Below are 24,587 nucleotides of genomic sequence, written 5' to 3'. Positions count from 1 at the left end.
CATTGCACCATATCTGGTTTGCCTTGGTAAATTCACATGCACAGCAGCTACCTACTGACTTAGTAGCCAATTATATGAAATCACATAAAATCAGTGAACTATTGACAAAACTCAACCAACTGCTTTTAAGGTTTGAAATTTCTATTCTATGAGCTTATAAACATACAGTAGAATTGCTTTTGTGATTATAGCAGAGGAATCACTGATTATTTACCAAGGAGAAGCTTATTATTAGTCTTGTCAGGATGACAACTTCATTAATTATCCAATGGTTTTGTTGATCATTTCATTTTGTCATATGAATAATTTAAAACTTTGATACATACAGTAATTTTCCTGAAAGGCCTTCATATTGGTCAGCTTGTCAGACACACACAGAAGACTTAAATCCCAAATTAAATACTCAGTGTCCTTTGCAATTTCAGGGAAGTTAATTGAAACACTGTTCCTTCCTTCATTTGTAATCCTGCTGCAACAGTCAAAAAGAAGTTACCAAATAAAATGTCCTATCTTCATAAGCAAAATTTTAATTACCTTTATATTTTATTTCATCACTGCTACATTTTTGTGACACAAATAATATTTCCATGTGCTGCTTCCCATCTCTGCCTTGTGGCAAGGCATGTTGAAGAATTGAGAGCAAGGCACAAAGGGACAAGCAATAGAAGAGACAATAAAGCATTAACTGTTGGAAAGTAGATCCAAATTCCCAGTCTAAAAAGAAAGAGAAATATGTCTAATATAATTTTATTATTACTTCTATGATATGGAATTGCTGAGGACCAACCTAAATGAAGTTTCAAATATGAGCTATGGTTTTGAGTTATTGCTTTTGAACAGCATTAATATTTTGTTATTTTGCTGCTTTTATTCTTGTGTTGGGTACTGATACGTTCCTCACATCCACAGTGTCTGAAGATGGAAGCATCACTACATTGCACCTTGGTGCCAACTCATTGACGCAGAAATGAGTAAAAAGAAAATGTATTCTTGCTAAATTTGCAGTGTATTTAGAACCAGAGATTGTTTTCAAAAGTTGATGAATAGAAACAAAGTTTTCCAACAAAGTCTTTTATCCAAATTAAGCACAATAAATATTTACTCTAGGAAATAATTAAATTCTCCCAGAATGTCCCTTCAGAATATAAATAAATATTCACATGCTAAGCATATGAATTGAATGTTTTCCACAAAACTCTTTCCTTAGCCAGTTATAGATCTGATGGGGTACCTGAACTGTGGTTTCTTATTGATTATCTCTCTGTGCATTATCTCTCTGTTTAGGAATGGGCAGCCAAGGGGTTTGGTGAATAACTTTTAGCTAACAAGGGAAAATTTTTCAAAAGTTATCAATAAGCTGCAATACAGAAATCAGGTTTCTTTTTTATAGTTCTACAGAAATCAGTCAAAAATGTGGCAATGGGGTTAAGCCATCTAGAAATGCAACATGCAAAACCAGCAGTTAAAAGCATTTCTTCTGTGTTCCAATCTGTGGCATCAGGTGGAGAAAGGCATCAGCACTGCACTGGAATAAGCTTTGAGACTCTGTTCTGCCTTTGGTTGCCTTCCAGTGCAAAGACACCCTGATTCCTGTCATGATGCTCACCCAGATTCTCTCCCAGAGAATTGAGTCTCTTTTGACAGAGATCAGCATTTAAGGGACACCCCGCAGAAGCACACTTATTTCTGAAGTTGTTCTCAATTAGTGAAGCACCCTTCAAATTGGAGAGACTTAGATATTTTATTTCTAGCTGCCTTTTTGCCTAATGTGCTTTTAATAACAATCTTCATCAGCCACTAATGACTGATGACTTCTAGATCTTTCTCTATTGAGTATAATGCATAATTACCTCAAATTATTAATATCTGAGATAATAGTTGGACCTCAATTGTGTATCCCTATAGAGAAAAGGAAGGTAAAAACACAGCTAAAATGCTTGACATAACTCAAGGGAGATCAGCAGGTCTAAGAGCCAAATCTAGCAAAGTATAAATTCTGGTCAGGAGAAACAGGTAATCTTCATGGAATGTTTCTTTAAGTATCACCTTTTTTCAGACATCATCCCTACTATTGGAATGGGTTTTGTACCACATACAGGAGAGTTAGCCTTAAGGTAATGGAGCTCTGGGCACACCCTCTTTATTAACATCACCTGTGGTTTTCACAGGACTCTTATTTAAGCCTTTGTGCCTTGGGTCTTCATGTGTGTCAGTGGGATGAGAATTTGGGCAAGGCTGAACTCCCTCCAGCAGTAAGTGAGTACAAAACTCTTCTATCTCACTGTGCTCAATTCAGTAAATATATTTGGTATTGAGAATATTGATTTACTAGTGAAGCTTATGTGGTCAGATCAATTTCTTCCCTGGGAAAGAGACTTGAGAATTTGAATTTGCTTTTTCACTTCCTGAAGGGTCTGGCAGTGTATCTACTGTTTTGCAGGTTTTGTTCTCTTACAACAAATACACTTCCAGGGTCACTTAGCAATTTATTATCTCTAAAATGGAATTTATGCTCTTGGTACTGGAGGTGCATGGGAAAGCACAGGTGCTGGCCTGGTTTTCTTCCTTTCAGATATTCTGTGGTTGTAAATGCTTTCACTCTTGTCCTAAGAAAAAATTCTGGTGCCTTTCATAATGCCTCTTATTAAGCTGGGTTGCAGTGTTGATGACAATTATTATAATTCCTCTTACTTTACCAACTGCTAACACTTGGATCACAGGAGCGCTGCTGCTGTCCCTCTGAAGGAATGCAGTGCAGCTGTGCCATTGGTCTAGGGTGGGAATTCATCCTTGTTATCCAGGTGCTAATTAAGCCAATTTTTAATGTCCTACTATATATGCAGATGAGTGTTCAGGTGATGGTTGATAATTACTTTGAGAAAGATGAGGTGCAAAAGGAAATGGCTCTTACCAGTGTAAAATAAGTTCTGGAAGCACATCCAGTTACATACATGAGGCAATGTATTTGTGGGGATGTTACAAATGGGGTGTGTGACTTCATACAATTTATCCCTTAACATAAGATTCAAAGTAATCCTTTCCAAAGCTATATAAATAGTGAAAAAACATACTTTTTTTTTTTTTTTTTTTTTTTTTTTACATTTTGTACTTCAGTGAACTTTAACTTTTTGAGAATGTGAACATCTCATATTGTTCATGAGATTGGAGAAGAAGCAGAACTCTGCTCATCCTGGCATGCCATGCACATAAGATTATTTGTTTACAAGTAAACACAGCTTGCCTATGTATTCTTCTTTAATGGAAAAGATATTAAAACTTTTTGATTACAGACATAAGATACAGTTTCAATGGCAAACGTTCATACCACTTTTGTCTCTGGATAATTTTGGGTTTGTAATTAATTTGCAGAGAAGGCACATACTAGGAACCATTCAATTTGGCTGATCAAGATTAGGTAATGAATAAAGAAAGAAATAATCAAAGCAAACAGTTTGAAAACACTGTTTATGAAAAGTCAGAAGTATGCTTAATGAAGTAAATGTTTCACTGCAGTGAAAGCTTCCAATGATTTCTCCAATTATTTACAACATTCTGAGCTGTAACACATAATTCGAGACAAAACTGAAAACATGTACTCAATTAATAATAGGAAAAAAATAATAAACCAAAAAACTGGGTCTAGAATCTGAATGATTTAAAATATTTGGGAAATAAATTATGTAAACTGAAGTATTTAGGTATTTCCAAAGTTTTCAGAAGAGCAAATGTCCCATTTGCAGTTCATGTACCAAAAAATGATTAATTCTGTATTTTTTCTCTTCTAGTATCTGACACTTGTCCTGTTTAGATGCATGTGTGTATATATAGATATATATTTCTATTTGTACTATGAATAATTTTTTCAGAGTACCCCAGGAGAGAAGAGTTTTTACATGGGCCCACACAAATTCCTCAAGCCCCCACTAAACAAAATACCCTTGACAGAGAACAGTATCCCAGGCAGCAAAAGCCAAGATGCAAAATAATGAAAAAATAATTGCATAAATTCAGGAGGGGAGAATGAACTCCCTAGATCAAGTTCTAGATAACAACTGCATTTGCTAAAAAAAATGAGAAGGCAACAAAAGCACTGTGACAAAGTGTTGTTGAAGTGATAATGCTGTCAGAATGAAACAAAAATTTCAGTGCATTAGCATCAAACTAGTCAGCCCTAAATTGTGTGATAAATATACTTGAGATAAATAGTAGTTTGGACAGCAGTAATAAAGTGTTCCTTTTTTAAAATATTTTTTAAGAAACAAATTTCCTGAGAACACTATAATATGAATAGTCAATATCCAAGTTCAATGATGGCCTGCAAATAGAGCAGAATTGGGCTAAACTACTAAATCTATCATTTTGTTGAACTAAATTAGGATTGTTTTCCATAACTTGAAAACACTGAAACTTTTAGTTGTACTGCTTGAGCTGGAGTTGCAAAATGTCAGGAATGGTATGACAAACCAATAGATACAAACACAAATCATATAGAAGGGTGGGGAGGCTTTGAGTGGCTGGAGAGGAAGCATTTGTTCCTAATAAATTAATCTGAAGCACAGACAGGGATATCAGAGCTGCTGATTGCCAATCCTCCTTCATGTGCCTCATCCCCTGTTTCCTTTCACACGCTCCCTTCAGTCATTTCCCCCCACTCTTGATTCCTGAATGCAGGACTTTGGAGTGCATGTCCCTGTCAGGGTCTCTAGCGTGCCAGAGTGACCCCAAGATGTGTTAGAAAGTCTCTTTTCCTAGCCCGGTGCTTGAAGAAGGAGTCAGAGCTCTTCATTTCTCAGTCTCAAGGTTGTTTATTGCTCCTTATCTACAAAATTCTTTCTCCTGCCCAGCTGAGGTCCATCCAGCAGGACAGACAGAGGCACTCTGCCTGCCCCCGGGGCAGTGTTATGTCTTTATACTAAAAACTACGTGTACAATGTTTACAATTACTTTCCAATACCTGTCACCTATGTTAGACAGTGAGCTTCTACTCTAAACCAATCCAAAAGTGCCAACATCACAGCAGAAGATGGAGGCCAAGAAGAAGAAGGAGAAAGGCTGGACACAGCTGGTTCCCTCCATCTTGCCTCCTGAACCCCCATTCTAAAAAACCCCAAAATCTACTCTTTCACTTTGTGGTAAATTCACTATCGTTCTACTTAATTTGTAATGGCTTGCAGATCTTCATCTAAGGTTGGTAACTTGCTCCACGGGTCATAATCAAAACCACAGACTTCTTGGGCTCTGTGCCAGGGTCTCTGAGACCACTGTCAGAGGTCTTGGCAGTCCAGGACAGCCAGAGGGATGTTCTGGGTTCCCACATGTCCCCTTGTCCCTTTCCTCATGCCTTGTGCCCCCCTTCAGCTCTGTCTGTCTGCCTTCCTCATTCTCTTTCTTTTCAACTCATGAAATTTTACTCTGCCACAGGGGGGACTCCCCTGGCACTGCTTTTATCTGAGTGGTTTGTGGTGGAGAAAAGGACTCCTTTTCTGTAAACATTACCGTGGTTCTCCCTTCAGGAGGAATTCCTTTGTTGCCTGTTACTGACTGTGATGTTGTGTTTAAACTTGAGCATTTATCCTGAGGACACTTTTTGCCTGCCTGGCTACTCATCCCAGTGATCCTGCTGACTCAAACAGCAGTTTTATGTGATTAAGAGTGAAACCTGGCATTTCCTCTTTGTTAAGTACAAAAGATAATCCTTCTAGGTATACAGCACTTTCAGGAATCTATCAGAGGTAAAAAACACCTAGCAGCAACCATTTCTGATCTACCAGTTTAAAAATAAATAAATAAAATCCATTCCCATCTAGGTCTGATTAAACTTCAATTTGAACTTGTCCTGGCCAGAAAATGAATGGTCTATGGTATCTGGATTTTTGCCTACTTGAAAAAGCTTGTGTGTGTGTGTGTGAGTGACTGTGTGTGTGTGGGGGGGGAATATGATTTATGGAAGTATTGATTTTTTTTTGTTAAATAATGAATTAGATGTCCTACCACAATATTATTTATCAAACTTTTTTGTCATATAATTAAATTGTCACATAATGGATTGCAGCCATATAGATTCATTAAATATTAAAACCTACATATGACACAGTTCACTTTTCCTTTAGCTAACAACACAATTCCTCTGTTCTTTTCCATTAAGTTCAACAATAGCTGTTCTTTAACCTTACCATGGAAGTTGCAGCTTCCTTTTACCAAGTTTAGGAAACAGATGGTAAGCAAAGTTTATAAGTTTACTTATGTTCAGTTTGGAAGCTGATTCTTGATGATCCTAAGTCTCTTCAATAAACTTTAATTGTAAGAACTAATGGAGCTTTTTGCCATGGAGTTGTTCCTTCGGTTGCCTCCAGGTGTGAAATGACCAAGTCTGCTGAGCTGTAACGGAATGGCTAGAGTCAAATCTGAGCTCCTGTTGGGAAGAGAAATATTTATTTGAAGTCTCTGTGTGACTAAATTCTTAGTCTGTAAGCAGGGAGCAAGAAAGGAACTTGAGAATAATATTTTCTCAGTAAATTTTGAGTAATACAAGATGAAGAGGGGAAAAAACCAGTGTTCACCACTACCTCAAATGTACTTCTTAATGGAATTGAAATGTTTTAATCTGCACTGAAAGAGAAGTATATAGATAAACTGTCATGTAATAATAACTAGAAATTATGTTTGAGAAAGAGAGGAAGTTGTCAACTATAGTTGCATCCAATGAAAGGCATTAAGACCCTTTCAAGAGCAAGTTCTTAGTCAAAAAGGGACTAAACAATCTCTAGTTGAAGACAATGTTTTTAGAATATTTTCTTAGCAGTATAAAGTACATTACAATACTGCACTCAAGTGCAGAATTATCTTCAATTAAAGGTAACCCTAGTGATCTCCCAATTGGCAGTAGTATTTCTGAGTAATCATTAGAAATATAACAAAGCAACAACCAAACCAGAAAATGAAAGAAACTCCCAGACCAGACTTTTAAAAAATATTTTGTAATAACAAAGGAATTATTTGTTGTGAGGGAGTACTGCACTGTCCAGATGTAGTCAATATGTTAGAGGTCAAATGTCTTTTTGCTGCTAGTTTGGTGCTGCATGATGTAAGAATTAAGAACACAGTTTTACAAAAAATAGGGTTGCTTAAAATTTTCACCCCCTTGATGCTGCACTGTGGTGTGGGTTTTTTTCTTTTCCCATAAATAAATTTGACAAGCTGTCTGATTATTGCATTCCTAATATTACTTAATTTTCTTCTTCCTTCAAAGTTCATTATCATTTATGGGATTGTGACTTGAACTTTAATTACTTGTAATAGGAGTCTCACTAGGGATTTAAATAAACTAATTTTGCACTCTACCTTTAGGGAAAGGAGCATGACCAAACTTCAATATACTCTGAGGAGTAGAAAACATATATGGCAAAGCTGACTGCTTCCAAGTGCCTTGGGTGGGATTCCTCTTCATTTTAGGAGCCTACAACCTGTCTGTCTAAACTAGTTACCTAAAGTTCCTTTCTAGTCAAGAAGGATAAATAAGCACCTTCAGGGGCACAAAATCAATATACTCGCCCCCTCTAAAGTGCCTCCATTGATTTTAAATAAAGCTTAGATTAAGTAGTTGTTCTAGATCAAATACATGCATTCCGTGTTTTGTTGTAGATTGGCCATTTTAGCCAAAATAAATCCAGTTTCAGAATATGAGACTGAAGCAGAGTAATCCAGGCAAGGATATAGCCTGCCTCCCACCAATTTAGTATAAAATATAGCAGTTTAAAAATGATGATTTTAGTTCCATAAACTTAAAATATAGGGGATTGGTAGTAAAAAGCCAGTAAAATTGTTAATGTCAGGTGAGTTTATTGTGTTGTTTGTGCTTTTTTTTCTGAAAATCAAGGACAGATTTTTCATGAGTTGTATGATTTTCCCAAAAGGGTTCTAAAAAGAGCAATTGTACCCAGAATAGGAATTGTGTGCTTTTGTAAAGGTACATATCTTCATCTATTTGTTAAGGTTGGAAGATATACCTCTAAGACCATTGAGTCCAAACATTATTTTAGCACCATTGTGACTGACTTGGGTCAGTATTTTGTGGTCAAAATTAGGAACTCATTAGGCACTTCTTAGCTGTAACAGTGAGATAGTGAGATATGTGTCATCTCCTTTCTTGATCTGTTTTATTGAGTGCTTTATTGTTTCCTGAAGAAAATTACTAATTTTTGCCTAATAGAGTAGTTTCAGTGTATAAGTAATATATATTACTTATTGCTATGTATTACTCATTGCTATCTAGAGATGCACAGAGACCTAAATATTCTGACATTTCAAGTCTGCACTTGGTTTTAACATAGTCCTCAGCAAAAGAGTAAGTGGCCTTGTTGAAAAGCATGAAAATTGTTTTCCAGTTTCTTTTGCAGTTTTGTTGGGGTTTTTTTGGTTTTTTTTTTTTTTATTTTATGCTTATATTTTACATGATCTGTTCTCTTTAAGCTTCTGGAAAATCTTGAATCAAAACTGATTCAAGTTTTCCAGTAAATGATTATTCAGATGAGATATAGTCAGTCTAAATGTAAGGAGCTAACATTTTCCAGAAAGATTTCATAATTCTCTTCACTCAGTGATTCAAAAGATATTGCTGCTGCCCATCCTGGTGTGGCTACAAAAGCCTTATGAGTATTTTATTGTATCTCTTTTTTTGTGTTGTTTCTTTTTGATCCATTAGCATTCACAACTGCACACCAGAGCAGATTCCCATATGTGAGAACAGGAGTGAATTTTTCAGCTGCTAGAAATGAACTTTTTGCCTAGGTTTAAATTAGGTTTTAGGAAAAAAAATTATTCATTTTGGTTGTATACACTGGCACAGGTTGCCCAGAGAAGCTGTGGCTGCCCCATCCCTGAAAGTGTTCAAGGCCAGGATGGATGGGGCTCTGAGCAACCAGGGACAGTGGAACGGGTCCCTGCCCATGGCAGTGGGATTGGAACTGGGTGATCTTGAAGGTCCCTTCAAACCCAAACTAGTCTGTAATTCTATGATCTTTGGTGACAGCTGGTTCTTTCCTTGAGAAATAATTGAACAGGAATGGATGAATGGTTGAAGAAAATAAAAAATTCTCCTGAATTATCATTCTTGCTTTAGACAATCTTTTCAGATCCAGATTTGTTCTTCTTCACTTACTTCCTTTTCTAAACATTATGATTCCTTCTCACTTCATGTCCCTCTAACTTCTGACCTAGTGTACACTCCCTTCAAAAAATTACTAGATATATTTTTTGTAATGTTGCAGTGACATCTTTTTTAACTAAAGGATAACTGGCACCTGCAGCAACTTTTCTCCTACACAACCCCAGAGAGTATGAAGGAAATGCTGCTCTATAATATTTATATGCCAGCACAGGTGAAATTTGAATTTTCTGGGATGAGTGCCCTAGAGAATTAAGTCATCAGAGGAAGCATGGCAGAATCAGAACCTTAATTAAGGCAGTAAGAGAAAGGGAGAAGAACACACTTCAGGATGTTTTCCAACTTCTCCTGTGGCCTGTCTTGTTCTGCAGCGCTGAGGAGCTGCGGGGCCTCCTGCAGGCACTGGGAGGGAAAAAGGCAGGCAGAAGCCATGGGGATGGGGTAGTTCTGCTGCCCTCAAATCCTTCTGTGGCTGGGACAAGGGATTCCTGCATCCTGCCTTGGGTGGAAGCGTGTGCTGCAAGCCCCTCTATGATTTCCTGCAGGGTTTCCTTACAGAGCCTGGGAAAAGCAGTGCTCATCAGCCAGGCTGGTGAAGTGTGAGCTGCAATTAGCAAACACTCTCTCTAAAAAACAGGATGATAAATGGGGCTGAGGAAGCATTGTAATCTGTTGTGGAGACTCCTAAGAGTAAATGGATATTCCCAATTAATCCACAGGATGCTGATGTATGTGCCAGGTTCTGAAATTTTAATTTAATAGTTAATTTTAATCTTTGTTTCTGTTCTCTTGAAATATCCTGCTTTAAAGTAAAATGTGTTTTGAGTATATTTTTCATTATATTCCACTACTGGCTGTTCCTTTGGTAAATTAATGTTTGAATTGACTATTTGATATGTTTACTGCTAAATCGTTAAATAACACACCTTGCCTATTAGGTACCTGGCAAGCCTGGTATTAGATAAATATAAATAGACAAAATTGTTTTCCATTCCCATTAGGGTCTAAAGCATCTACTGAAGTTGCTGTGGTAGATGATGGGGTAGATAATTTCAGCCTTTCTTTCTGTTGGATTTCTTTATCCTGTCACTTTCAATTGATGCTAAGTAGTGTGACATGCATAACCACCAGTTCTTAATACATCTTAAAAAATCTGTAATCTGAATTGCACAGGGAATAAAATTATTAACTTTCTTATATTTTTTGCTGCACCTCATGCATTTTTTTAGAATGTTACACTATGCTGGTAAGTGTAGTTTGGGATATTCTCTGTATGCTGCCTATTATCCAGTGGTATGCAATGATGTGGAATGTTTGTTGGAAAATACGTGTGTAAGAATTACTCTAGAAGGTTTCCTAGACCAGAATTTGCCCTTGGCTTATTGTTTGAGAAATGATGGAAAAACATATGGACATGTATCAGTATGTGCATGGATAATTTCAAGTGTTGCTTCACACTTGAAGTGTGAGTCAATCTATTATGCAAAAAAATGACACTTTTGATGAGGCCAGAAATGCCAGTGGGAGAATAGTGATACTTTATTAATCATTCTCCTTTTCTTGTAATTATTCCTCTAATAAAAATTTGTAAGAGAACATGAAAAAAATAATCTATGAAAGATAATCTTACCCAGAAAATATTTAGAGCATAAAATTAGGATTCATTTATGATAGGTAATTTTAAAATATTTTCAAAAGCATTGTGAGAAACCAGAAAGTTTAAGTACTAAAATACCATTTATAGATCACTAGTGTCGTGTGTGCATAGTTTCCACATTTCCCACCCCATAGTCCCATATTTAATTTTTTTATTTTACCAAAACAGGTAAAACAACCTCTACTGCATTCAAATACAGATAACAATCAACCTTCATTTTTGGTGAGCAGAGACAGTTTTGTAAGAGGAAAATATTGAAGAGTGCTATTTAAGCCACCCTTTTCCCAGAGCTTCTCCTTCTTTTGGTACTTCAATAATTACATGTCAAGCTTCAGGTATACAAGCATGATTTCCAGATGTCTCCACAAGTGTTAGAAATGTAAAATACAGAGGTGTGTACCACAGAAATTTGTACTGTTTCCCTGGTTTTCCTCCCTTCCTTATATTTTCAATTTAATTCTGGAATCCCTTTGGTTATAAACAGTTTATTAGATTCCATAATGCTTTCTGACTTGATAATTAATAGGATAGGGAACTTTCCCAAATCCTCACATGGAGGTGGAGGTAGGTGGAGACTCCGCAGGTTATCATGTTTTCAGTGAGATTCTATTTTTACTGTGGGCACATCAGGATGAGATCTGGACTCTTGCCTTCTGAGCAGGCTTTGAGTTTGACATTTAAAAGTCTAGTGCATTAATAAATTGTTAAGCTAATTATGGTCTATGTTTTGGGGTTCTGTGTAAGAAGCAGTATATTCCTGTACCACCCACGGAGATGCACAGTGTAAAAAACATGCCTCAGAACTTGGTTTCTTTTGTTGGTGGTGGTTTTTTTCATCTGCCACATTCTCCATCTGCTGGGACCTATCCTGCCTGGCTCTTTGAGTTTGGAGAGGATGTGTCTTGTCTGGTCTAGTCAAACTGGGGTGTGTGGTTTTTGGGACCACATATACAACCACATCTTTACTGGTTTTTTTTACAGAGAATTAAAAACCATCTTTTCTTTTTTTTTAATTAATAATTTAAGATAGTTTAAACTATCTTTAAAATTAAATTGTATCTCTAGAAATAAATACCTTATAAATAAGACTCATATAATATACTTACAGCAGCAGCATTTAGTCTTTGTGTTGAACTGTACAACTCATTAATGAGATAAAAGACTTTAGCTCAAAAAAAAAGGTGTTGATTATGCAGAGGCTGCTCACAGTTATAAGTTTCTTCCATCATGGGTCTTTTCATGACTGCACAGCCCATCAGGGTGTGAGCACAACAACACACGTACAGGGTTATTTGCATCACATTATCCATCTTCCAAATCTTTTGGCAATAATTTTAGTGCTATTTTTGCAATTAATTTTATAATTTTCATTCCTCTTCATTAGTTTAATTGATATTGCATTTTTCATTTTCTTTCCTCTTTGTTAAATTGATATTGAATTTTTTTGTTTCTTGTGATTTTTATCTCATTTCGTTTCCTGAACTTCATACTTGGTCACATAAACATAGCTGATTCTGAAAATTATATTTTGGCTGTGTTACCAAGGTTGATATAGTGTCCCCCTGCCTTTGTCCCAGTCCTCAAACCTTTGGTTATATTTTCTCTCCCCTGTCCAGCTGAGGAGGGGAGAGACAGGACTTGGTGGACACCTGGCAGCCAGCCAGAGTCAAGCCACCACATTTTGAAATCAGACAAATCTTCAAAAGGCATCACTGAGATCTACATCAGTGGACATGTCAGAAATCTTAAAATTGTTTCATTATTCTGTAAGGTCCAGAAGCGGTTGAATTATTCCTTTTGAAAATCTAGGCAAAATGTGATTTACAATATCCTGTAATTTTTATCAAGGAAGTATTTCAAAGAGAGAAGATTTCTCTACTCAGAAAAGGGGACTGTTCTGCAGATGTGTGGAACAGAGCAATTCTATGTCCCTCACAAAGATATTGCACCAGGACAAGAGGAGTTCATGTCAGCTTAGCAGATCTGAGGCCTCCTCAAAGTTTTCAGAAGTGATTCTAAATTTACATCAGTATAAATGACTAGTTCTTGTCTTGTAATGAGGTAGTATTAGCAGGAATTCATGCAAAGTCATATGAGTGGAAAATATTTTAAAAGCCCTAATCTTTAAATTGGGTAGAAGTATTGCTCATAGCCCCATGGCTTTAGTGTCAGAAAACATGGAAAAATATTTCCAATGGACATGGCAGATCCCATCACAAATGTACAGACAATAAATTTTGCATTTTAATACAAATTTCCAAGCTATACCTTAAACAGAACTGAGTTCATAGTACCCAGAGATTGAAGCTGGTTTCAGGACTGAGCCTCAAATTTTATACTGTTTTAATTGGCTCTTGAATAAATGGGGCATTATAATTATGTAGGAAACTAAATTGGAATTACTTTATTATCTAAGCCTTTTCTAATAATGGAAATTGTAATCCTAAATCACCTGATTTCTCTTGAAAATTTTGCTGAGTCCTTCAATAGCTGAAGAGTGGGGGAAGTTAGATGAGCTTTCTAAGTGCCAGTGCTGTTGGCAAGGTTTTGGAAGCCACCCATGCCTTGTACATGACCACTCTGCTGCATTCTGAGGAAAGGAGAAATAGAATTCTGCTGCTTTAGTGAAGGAACAGAATCTGTAGCTGTCTTGGCAAGAGAGCTCTTGGCTCTTCTGCTATTCTGAAGAACAACCACACTGCAAGTTTGTGCTTTCTTCAGTCCATCAGGATATAAATACACTAACTTCATAGCTGATATTTCAAATTGTGTATTCAAATCTCCTTTTTTTTTTTGCCTGTATATGCAAATAGTCCCTTTTTATTTCCTTTCTTAAAATAATCTTATTCTCGTGCAACTACTGTGTAATTCTTGAGTGATGTTAGAATCCCAAATGTATACATTGAGCTCTTTTTTAGGGGAATAATTTGGTTTTGATTGGTTAGAAGGAACTTTGTTATTTTAAAAATAGGTTTAGATATGCAGAGAGTAGAAGGCTGGTTGCTTGCTATTTGTTGGTATGTTTTTGGAATAAGGAGGTCAAAATCACTAATCAGAATTTGAGGTTCACTTACATGACTTGTTTTCAAATCTAATCAAATGAAGCTACAGTACAAGTAAAGAAGTTACATTGCTGTTCTGGTGAAGCGACTAAAGATATTTCTCTATCATTCCAGGGCAGCAATAGAATGGCACTTCTTCTAATTACTAGTGGCACAGAGAAAGGAAAATACACATCTGCAATTTTCTTCCTTAGTTATATGGATTTCCAACATGTCACACAGATGATCAGTGAAAATGCTGGTGTTCAGTAATTATATTCAGCACTTCAAGGGTTTGCACAGATATGTTAATAATCCCATTAATCTTCTTCCTTTATATGGAAATCTGCAGCCCAGATGTTGCATCATTTGCAAATCTTGCAATTAAAACATTTTATAACTTGCGGTTATGCAAAGGGGCAGCAGACTGGAAAATGGGTAAAATTGCTTGGCTAGGGCATTACCATGGCAACACACTGACCTCTCTTCAATTAGTTACAACTGAAGATCCAGCTGTTAATTATAATGGTCAGAAAAGGATATAATCTGAATCTCCTTTTACCTTTTTAATACGGACATTTCTTACTTGCCATAAATCTCTGACTTTAAGAGACAAAGCTCCAGACCTGAAGCATTAAAAGTGATAGTGCTGAAATGCTGATGGAAAGTGGAGGACAGTAAAGGAATCTCATTTATCAGCTGTAGTCAAGGTACTACTTTAACTTTTTGTGGTCTAAGCATTCTGTCAGGCAAGCTTCAAAGTGAATATTCGTTATTGCTCATTTTAGCTATTGAAATCTATGTTCTGTGTGCCAGCAATTATCTCTCATTTTAGAAAGCTGCTGTTAATTAGGGCCAAACTAATCACCATGGGTCTTGTGGAAACAGATAGATGCCTCCTTTTGACAGAGTTTTACATTTTGCTGTAGCAAAGTTATTATTTTCTTGGCATGCTATCAAAGATGAGTTATCTGTTAATTATAGAAGGCACTCCACTTTCTGACATGGGATCAGTCCATGTACAGTCAGTCAGCAGCAGCCTGGATGGGCAGTAAATTCCTTGGAGAAGGGTTTTTTTGGGGAGCTTGTGCAAACTACGGTGCCTTCCCACATCACATTCACTCCAAAAATTTCAAATCCTCAGCCTGTGAGGTATTGAAAATTTCAGGAAATTCGTGTCCTTCTAATTTATTTTCTTTTCAGTTTTCTGTTAACCTCTTCACTGCACTAAGCAAACAGAAGACCAGGTACTCTGCACAGTGACTTCTTCCTTCCCCTTGAAGTACAATATGTTCAAGATATATTTAATCAATGCTGATGTATTTAGGGGCGTTGAAATGCTTTCTTTCTATTTTCTTTCTTTTTTCCTTTTTTTTTTATACTGCCTTGATAGTTACAAAAGAAAGGGAGAGAGTAAGTAGTAGGATGGCCTGGCTGGGAATAGCATCCTAAAGTCACTCAGCTGGGCAAAAGTTTAGCTAAATGCAAGGGCCTGCAAAATATGGAATTCCTCTTGGACTGACTTCCCACAGTTCTGGATTAGAACCATATAGATTAAAGTGTGCATTTAAATATGTCTCTTATGCAATAACCACCAGGAAATCTCACTCCAGAAGGTATTTGTGCACTTCTTATGAAAGTCATGCCCTGCACAGATGGCAAGGGTATAAATTGTGTCCTGGTTTTTGCAGCCATGTGCAGAACCCCAGTATGGAACAAGAGGCAAAGAGCAGTGTGATACCAAATGGCCACTGAAATAATTTTGAGGTGATTCCTATACAAGATGTGAATTTGTGTCACTTAGCCCCCCAAAAAATGCCAGTGAAATCCTCTCAATAATCATAATTGCTCTACACTGAGTGGTGGGCAATCACATCAAGCTCAGAACTCCTTTTAGCCCACTGATTATGGAGCTCTGACTGTTTATGGTTGTGGTTGTTTCCCTCTGTCCTCTGCAGCCCTTTCCTGCAATCCCTCAAGGAATTTAACTGTGGGGATAACCTCACTGCCTAGGTCTACTTTGCAATTATTTAAGGAAGCATATCAAGACAGAGATGATAAATTGATAAAGTACCTTGTTAATCACAGGCATTCCTTTATGTATTTGACAGAATACAGTCAGTGTACAGTAGATAGATCCAAGATGCAGATCCAGCATAACTCATTTTTAAACAGTCTTCAGCATATTGATCCAGGGACAAGTACAGGCACTGAAACTTCCCATTGTTTTCTTGTTCTCCCCAGAATACATTTTGCAGTATGGGCAGGGGATTTTTGTTTTTGTTTTCTAGCTTGTTTTCTTACATTTTGGTTGTTTTTTTTGCCTTTTAAATTCATATTTAACTCCTTCTTCTGCATCAAAACTTGTTCTGTACTCTCTATCAGGATATCTGAACAAAACTGAAGTTCTTAGAAATATTTTGATAACATACTCCTTCTCAATTGAGCAGGTTTTGTTTTTGGTTTTTTTTTTTATTGGTTGTTGTTTGTTTGGTGGTTGGATTTTGTTTTGTTTTTTTTTTTTTTTTTAGTAAATAGTAAAATTGAGAAAGAATTTGCATCTGCTCTGGAGAAAAGACACATATCTATTCCCAAATGTAAGTTACTGAATATATGAGGCACTCATAAAAGAAGAGCTTTAGGCAGTCTGGTAAGATAAGGAAAAAGGGGTCTGGGGGTGGAAGTTTGAGAACAGAAAGAACTTGTTTGTAAAAAAATGCTTTGAACCACAGTAAGGCCATTTCTCTGCTTTCCACCATAATCCTCAGCTTTTCTTTGCAAAAGTACATCTGCACAACTTTCTTTACACTGTGTAAACTCATACACTTGCCATTTGAATGCATTTGGAGAAGAGCTCGTGTTCTGGATCACAGCAATAGGTTTCAGAGAGTGGTGTCTGGCAATAAATAAATTTACTATTATTAAATTTGCAAATTTACCATAATATGTGCATTATTTCTGCCTACTGCTTCTTGAATTGAGTTTAATGTTTTCCACCTTTTCCGTGAGATATATATATATTTATATATAAATATATTTATATAGTGGTTGAACTTATTTTCTCCATGTTCCCTGAAATGTGAGCCCTGGGCTATCTGAACACTTGAGGCTCATCTAGTTTACATTTAATCAATACCTTTTTGAGCATTTAAATGTTTTCCATGATGTCCCTTTCAGCCATCTGTTCAAAGCCAATAAACCTACCCAGTGTTTCTTTTTCAATGGGTCTTGTTGTAAAACTTGTCTTATACAGGAGAGTAGCTGAGACATAGAATCACAGAGGGGTTTGGGTTGGGAGGGACCTTTAAAGACCACCTAGCCTACCCTCCAAGAACAAGATTATTTTGATTTTCCTCTAGTAATTCTAAAACAATGACCAAAAAAATTGAAGGAAGATGGGCAGATGAAGAAAAATACAGGATAAACAGAAACATCACTGAAAACCAGTGGCTACAACTCAAAAGTATAGACAATTTAGCGTAAAGAATACGCATCACAACAGCTATATGGCCTGACTTATCTCTTTACATCTAGTTCTGTTTACTTCATTTTTACAAGGTTTCAACTTCATATAAAGAACATACCAGTATATCAAAATAAGGTAAATTTGGGATCCAGAAGCAGAATAATGGCTAGGCTCTATAGTTCTCTCACATATCTGCATCTTATTGATTTTCTGTGGCATAATTATATGAGTGTTCACTTGAATAACTGCTTCAAGTATTGTATTTATAAAGATGGAAGTAGTTGTATTGCTGAATCTTTATATTCTTCATAATTTCTCTCTGAATTCTTTGTCAGAGTCTGGTAGGTAGAATTCAGAGGGTCTGTGTTTTATAGCAAATAGATGGAGAAAATATTGTCATCTGTCCCTGCAGATAGAAGGCACAGCACAGCTTTTTCCATGTGGTTAATTTCCTTCCTCTCCTCGGTTTTCCCCTCTCTCCCCAGACAGAATGGCTTGGTTTCTTCTGCCTGCTGAGAGTGGCTCTTGATCCATGAGAGTTCCTCAAATTATCCCTGGGTATTTTCTGGGTGCAGCTGGTTGGCAGAGGGCAAATGTGTGTCAAGAGTGCATCAGCAATGTGTAGCATTACATCCTAGTGTTGGTTTGTCATCATGGGAGTAGCTAAAAGTTCTATCATCCATATCCATATGGGAGACTGCAGCAGGCACAGCTCTTCTCTAGCCACAGATGAAGTGGCAGGACACCATAAAAGCTGTGTGACAATCCCAGCACAGCCAAAATAGATATATGCTGAATATACAGAAGGCTTATTATTTCAGGCTCAGGATTGCACTTATATTTTCACAGGACTTCTGGTTTGAAGTTGGCTTGTGTTCTATTAGCTGACGAGGCAGAGCTCTCTTGCATCTGCCTGGAGAATACCATCTGCTGCTGCCTTGTCATTAGCAGATCCAGTAACAATAATCCTGTGTGGTTTTTTACACAGAGTGAAATCCTTGCCCCAGAAACCTCTTTTTGGAGTTCTGCTTCAATTTAGTGCCAACACAGGTGAATGAGTCTCAGAGGCTGAGTTTCATTAATCACTGGGAATGTGATGTCATAAAGCAATAACTTGATTTTTTTTCTCAAGCATTTATCACAAGTATATATTAAGAGATGCTTGCAAGCAGTGTGAATACAGGTATATGCATATGCATGCACACATGCCTGCAAACACGTGTGCATAAATGTAAAAAAAGTACACTGGAGACAGTCTGTATTTTAGAACTCCAGACTGTACCACTTGCAGAGAAGTTATTTGAGGACAAGGGTGGTGAAATCACTTTGACCTGAGGAGAGGGTTTTGGAGAGAACAGAATTCCTTGTGGCATGTGGTAGGTGTGCTTTATAATACCTGCATGACACAGTTTGTCCTGTGGCTGCCCCTGGTGCATGATTCATTAGTGTGCAGGAAATATTCAGAGTTCGCTCAAAAATACTTCAGAATACTTTTTCTTTCTTTGTCAAGAATATGAGCTTCCATTTTAGCTAGCCTTTGGTCCCTGCAGAAGGAGAGGAAGGGCTCTTCTTGCAAGCCTGCAGTGGTGGGGTGGATTCTGGAAGTCTGCAGTTTCAAGTGGTTTCTATCCACAGCTGAACACTATACAGAAGACAGGAAAAAATAACCAGACACACGTGTGTTCATGGGAAAACATTATTAAATTATACATTGTATAATGCTGTACTATAAAACTTCTCCCTATGGTTTTGATTTTGTTTTTCCTCCCCCAAACAAATTGAAGTTAGGATCTAAAACTTATGTTATGGCAAAGCTAAAATCAGAAGAAAAAGTCACTTTGTTAGGAAAGGTTGACACGCTGTGACCCAAATGTCTAACCTGATATTTCTCTCATTGCTAGAAGTTACCCTACAGGCATTATCAAAGCAATTTAAACTGCTGTATATCTAATTTGCACTGACATAATTAGAACATTAGTAAGCTTGACTATCTAGTCATTGCAAGTCATCATTTGTGAACAAGATGAAGTTAGAGCTGTATGAAGGCTCTGACACTTTGCGCGATAAACTAGAAGTTAATTTTTTAGAACATTTCAATTTACCAAAGAAGTTCTCTTTTTATTTTTTTTAACCTGTGCTGCAGACATCCCTTCAATATGATCCCATGTCTGCTGAAGCTTTGACATTGAAGCATTGTAAAGTGAACCAAAAAGACAACACTGAGCAGGGAGCTGTGTTTGGCATACAAAACAGCCCCCTTGCTAGATCAAACTGCCACACATCATTCCCTGTACATCAGTAGACGTTTCTTAGTCCCATCAATAGTTTACTGACCTGTGCTGTGATAACATTTCCATCTCTGGAGTGCACATTTTGCCAGTGCAGTTTCTGGGGGAGGGGGAATGATGCTCATGCTGCTTGTCGGTGCGTGCCGGGGCTATCGATTGGGCACAGAGCGCTCCCTCCTCTGCTCACTGACTGCCACCCCTCTCCTGCCTGCACAGTCTCTGAACTTTGTGGTGCCTGGATAAATGGAACAGTTTCCAGCGAGATCAGCCAGGTCTCAGGAAAACAAACATCAGCCAAATTGAACAAAAAAAAAAAAAAAATAATGAAAGAAGTCCTTGACATTGCCACAGTGCACTCGATAGTCACAGACAGGCTTGGTTCTGTTGCAGGCTGTTTGACTAAGAATGTAAAAGGCTGCTTGAGACAATAAAAATTTAAACATCTTGTCAGACACTTCATGCCAGAACAACTGTCCTTCCTGCTAGCTTCAGGTTAACACTGAAAGTGAAAGGTCAGAATACCAATTAACTTATCTTCCTGACAAGAACTCCACTCAGTTCAGGAATATTATGTAGCTCAATGTTTTATTAACATATTAATGCTTTGATCTGCATTTACTTTCTGAACCTATACTGATTTTTCTTTAAATTATTTTATTAATTATTCATATAATTGGAAATCAGTCATCAGTTGGAAATAAAGATTTCTGTACTTTGTTTTTATTTTTGTTCATTGTAAAAGGTGACCCAAAGCAATGTGAACTGTCAGCCATTAAAGTCAATCTCATTTTTTTCTTTTGATTTGGTGGCTGAAAAGATTATTGTAAAAGTGTACACTACCAAATTATAGGAGAAAAGATTTTAGTGTTGTACAGCATCATATTTTGAGATTAATTTTCTGAATTAACAGTAATTTGCAAGTTCCAGAAAAAGTTAGCAGGGGGACTAAAGAGCAATGAACATGCAAAAGCACAGTTTGGTTATGTGAAAGTAAAGTGTTTGAATATTTTCTGCCCCTCAGTTGGAATTTTTCCAGAGGTTCCTAATGGAATATTGTACATAATATCAGTAATTGTTCGTCTGAGATTTTCCTTACTGTTCACCTTTTCCTGTATGTTCTCCTCTGATATGAATATCCAAGGCCTGTTGAAGGTCCCTGACTTTGACTATGCAATCTGTAAATTACTTGCACACTGAAGCCATCTACATTCTTGGACACGTTCCTGATTTGGGGGAAGTTATTTTTGTTTCTGGGCTTTTTTGGTGCTCATTGGGCTAACTTTTTCAGGAATAAGAAGTGCTTTAAGCAAGTCACTTCATGTTTGGTGCTGAAAAAAAAGATTTTTCCTGGTTCTCTTCCATGCAACATGGGACACCTACACCCATCATGCTGCAAACCCACAGCTTTGCCAGTATGGAATTCTTTGTCAGCCATTTCAGCCTCCTCAGGCAGAAAGGGTACCTGAACACACTCTCTGGAGGTGACCACTGCTTCCTAATAAATATTGTCCAATGATCCATTCAGCATGGCAGCCTTAGAGTCTTAAATTCTGTCTTTAAATGTTTGTTGTTTTTTTTGGCATGGATTTTTCTGTTCTTGTGGACAAATCAAAAGCCAAGATGCAGATGAAGCCAAGAGTCCTTGAGCTGCTCCACATTGTTTTCTCAGGCACAGCCTCACAACTGGGTGTAAAGCTTTGAGTACAAAACAGATTGCAAGCATAAGGAGAAAAAGGAAAACCCTAAAACTTTCGGGAGGATATTGCTCTTTATTCACTTCATCTGTTTTTAGCCTGCCTTCTCCCCTTCCCCAGAAGAGACAAGTGCATGTGGCATTCCCTGCCTTGCACACAAGCTCTTTGGGAATCTCCCACGGGGAGAAACATGCAGGCAAACTCTCCATTTGGTTCCTTATGGACACGTGCTCAAGGAATCCCAGCCCTATTTTGTTTTGTCTGTTTTGTTCAGCTTCTCGGGTACCAGCTGTCCCTTGGCCTTCCAAAAAGGTGACTTGACTGTGGGACCCATCATGGACTTTAAACTGTTGCGATGGGAAGAGTAAAGCTGTTGGAGAAGGGCTTTGAGTAGTTCCTCAGAAACTGCTCTTGTGCAGACAAGGTGTGTCCAGATAAATATTTGAACTGAGATACCAAGGCTGAAATGGCTGAGCTGGAATAGAGAATCCAAGATTGCCCCCAAAAAGAGTCAGTTCCATATCATGTGAAGTGGAATTTCATTGCTCTTGTCTCTATCTCATTTGAACGAGCTGTCTCCACTATGAAAATATTTTTACATAGAAATGAAATTCTGATGTCCTCTATTTATACAACTCTTGAACTACTTGAGGCCATTAACCTCATGTTTAACTGTTTAGGACTGAATTGGAATATCAAATGAAGTTCTTTGCCATTTGACAGAAACATTGATGTTTAATTAAAATTCACAGATAAGTAGAAACATACAAATATTATCCATCCACAATGCTCAAGTTGTTGGGGAATTAAGGTGTGGTTTAATCCTTTGTGAGCTTCCTGCTGTCTCCTTTGCAAAATAAGTAATGCCATGTTTTTGTTCAGTCACCAGAAGGGATCTTTGAACACCTAGTGTTAGCTCATACTTTATCAAAACTGATTATTTGCTTGTACACTGAAGTAGATAAAGCTGGTTTGTGAGAGTTTATGCAATCAGGCAAGAACAAGGATTATTTTGTCTCATAGGTGAAGTGTGGTGTGTTCTTTGCCCTTCTAGTGGAATTTCTTACTTATAAAGCTTGTAATTTTCTCTCTTTATTTTATTTTTTTATTGAACTGTGACATTTATTTAAAAAGACTTTAGCTTCATCTCTCTACAGCTTGCTTTCCAGGGAATTCACACTATTCTTTAAACTTTGATTTCAAGAAGATATAAAATATGCATACATTCTCTGGCAAATCAGTGTTCAATTGCAAAAGCTATCATAGTAACCAAGTGATGGATTGGCTCTATGAAAGAACCAAATTAGATAAAATGACAAGAACTTATGCAAATTTTTTTAAAAACAAAGGATCTTTTTTTGAAACAATAAAAAAATCTTTATCTGAAAATATCATGTGCCCTTAGGATGTGATACTGAATATTGCCACACAATTTAAATTTCAGACTGACAGGATAATTAATGTAATAACTCTTCCTCATAAGCAGCTCCAAATGTGTGAGGAAGTGTTTATAAGAGAAATGTATTTCCATCAGCTTTATTACTGTAGGGCAAAAACAGGGTTAATATATTTAGGAAGAATTTATTTCCTTTGCTGTCAGCAAAAATATAGTACAGTAACTATTAGCATTGCCTTATTACTTGTAATGAAAACTACACCTGTTGGCACAGTTGGACAGCATTACTAAAAAAAAAAAACAAAACTTATTTTAGTGTTCTGGCTCTGTTGTGCTTAATTACATTATTATGTCCTAGACACAGAGTCATCAGTGAGGACCTTGTGGTACTTAGAGCTTTGAAACAGCTACAGCAAAATGAGAACCTGGTTTATGGTTGCTTGGTTTCCAGCAAGGGAAGACATTTACTGAGCAGGGTGTAATTTCTGGTTTGGAAAAGGGGGTGAATCAAACATGGTTTCAGGTTCTGTCTGAATTCATTGAGTATGTTATGTAGTCAAGATATAGAAAAGAATAAGGGGGAAAAAATCCTGCTTATCATTTCATTCTTTCTTAGATGAAACTTAGAGTTTTTTCTTTATTTACTTATTCCAAATGATGTTCTTGAAAATAATCCAAATACAGTTTTCCCACCTCCAAAAAGTGAAGTCAACATACAAGCTGCAATTTCAGGTATGTTTCCTCATTTGCCTTTGAAGTAGGAGTAGTGTTTATTTCCAGAAACAAACACAGGTAAGCAAACCTGACTTGTAGGATGTGCATTCTGGTGCTGTTTTGTTTTGTTTTTGTTTTTGTTTTTAATTTCCTTCAGGATTTTGAACTATTTTCCCAATATAAACTTGGAAAATCCCAAACCAGCAAGGTGGCAAGTTATATTCCTCTGTGAGTGTCTGCAACTGCCCTGGCTGAAGTTCTGCCTTCCAGCCTGGGAGCAAACTGTGGTTTTAAGCTTTTTAGGAACTCCACCAGCTGTGATTGCACAGCTGCAGTTGCAGCATAGGTGTGATGCATTCCTCCTAGCAGGCGAGGCAGAGATGTCTGGATGGGGCACTGCAGCACACTCTTATCACCTGCCAACACACTGGAGCCCAGCAGAAGCTGGCAGCCCAGATATGAGCAAAAAGTAGATTTCCCTATGACTGGGTAAGGGGAAAGAAGAATTTGAAATTCCAGGTAGAGCTTCTGTGCCTGGAAAATGAGTTAAACCCATGCGTGTGTCAGGTTCTTTGGCCTGGCCTTCTCTCTGCATGCCCCTCTAAGCTCTTGTGGGTCCATAGTGGATTGGACAGCTGGTTTAGACTGTGGTACCCAACTCATTCCAGGAAAACCTTCCTTGCCAAAGGCCCAGTAGGCTCAGTTCTCTAGGTAGATACTGCCTGTCTTTGGAAAAACATAAATAATCAGTAAATTTGGAAATTCAATGTCATACATGCAGCAGGCTTCCAAAGTTTTTCAGGTTTTTATTTTAATTTACAGATTGTGCTGATAAGCATCAAATAAAATATTGCAGTTTATACAAGGCATTAATTCTGCTCTCTTAAGATATTGTTTGCTCAAGAAAGCCCAAATTGGATGCAGCAGCATCTGTTTTTCTGTTCTGCTTTCATCTAATTTTACAGCTGGATTGTCTGAGCCACAAGAAGGTCAAATGATTTGCCCTGACTCTGCCTATGAATTTATGGCATATGTTTGACAATCAGAGCCCATATGCTTGCCAAAAGTGTGTTAAACATTTTAAATGTATGCTTTAAAACAACGCCTTTTTTACTAGGAAAAGGTATGGCTAATAAAGTGATTTTGTTGATGTTGTTCTGCTAAATTA

Source organism: Ammospiza nelsoni, chromosome 2, assembly GCF_027579445.1.
Source record: "Ammospiza nelsoni isolate bAmmNel1 chromosome 2, bAmmNel1.pri, whole genome shotgun sequence".
Classification (NCBI taxonomy): domain Eukaryota; kingdom Metazoa; phylum Chordata; class Aves; order Passeriformes; family Passerellidae; genus Ammospiza; species Ammospiza nelsoni.
The sequence above is the reverse complement of the archived record's forward strand: the minus strand, read 5'-3'. Positions refer to the sequence as shown.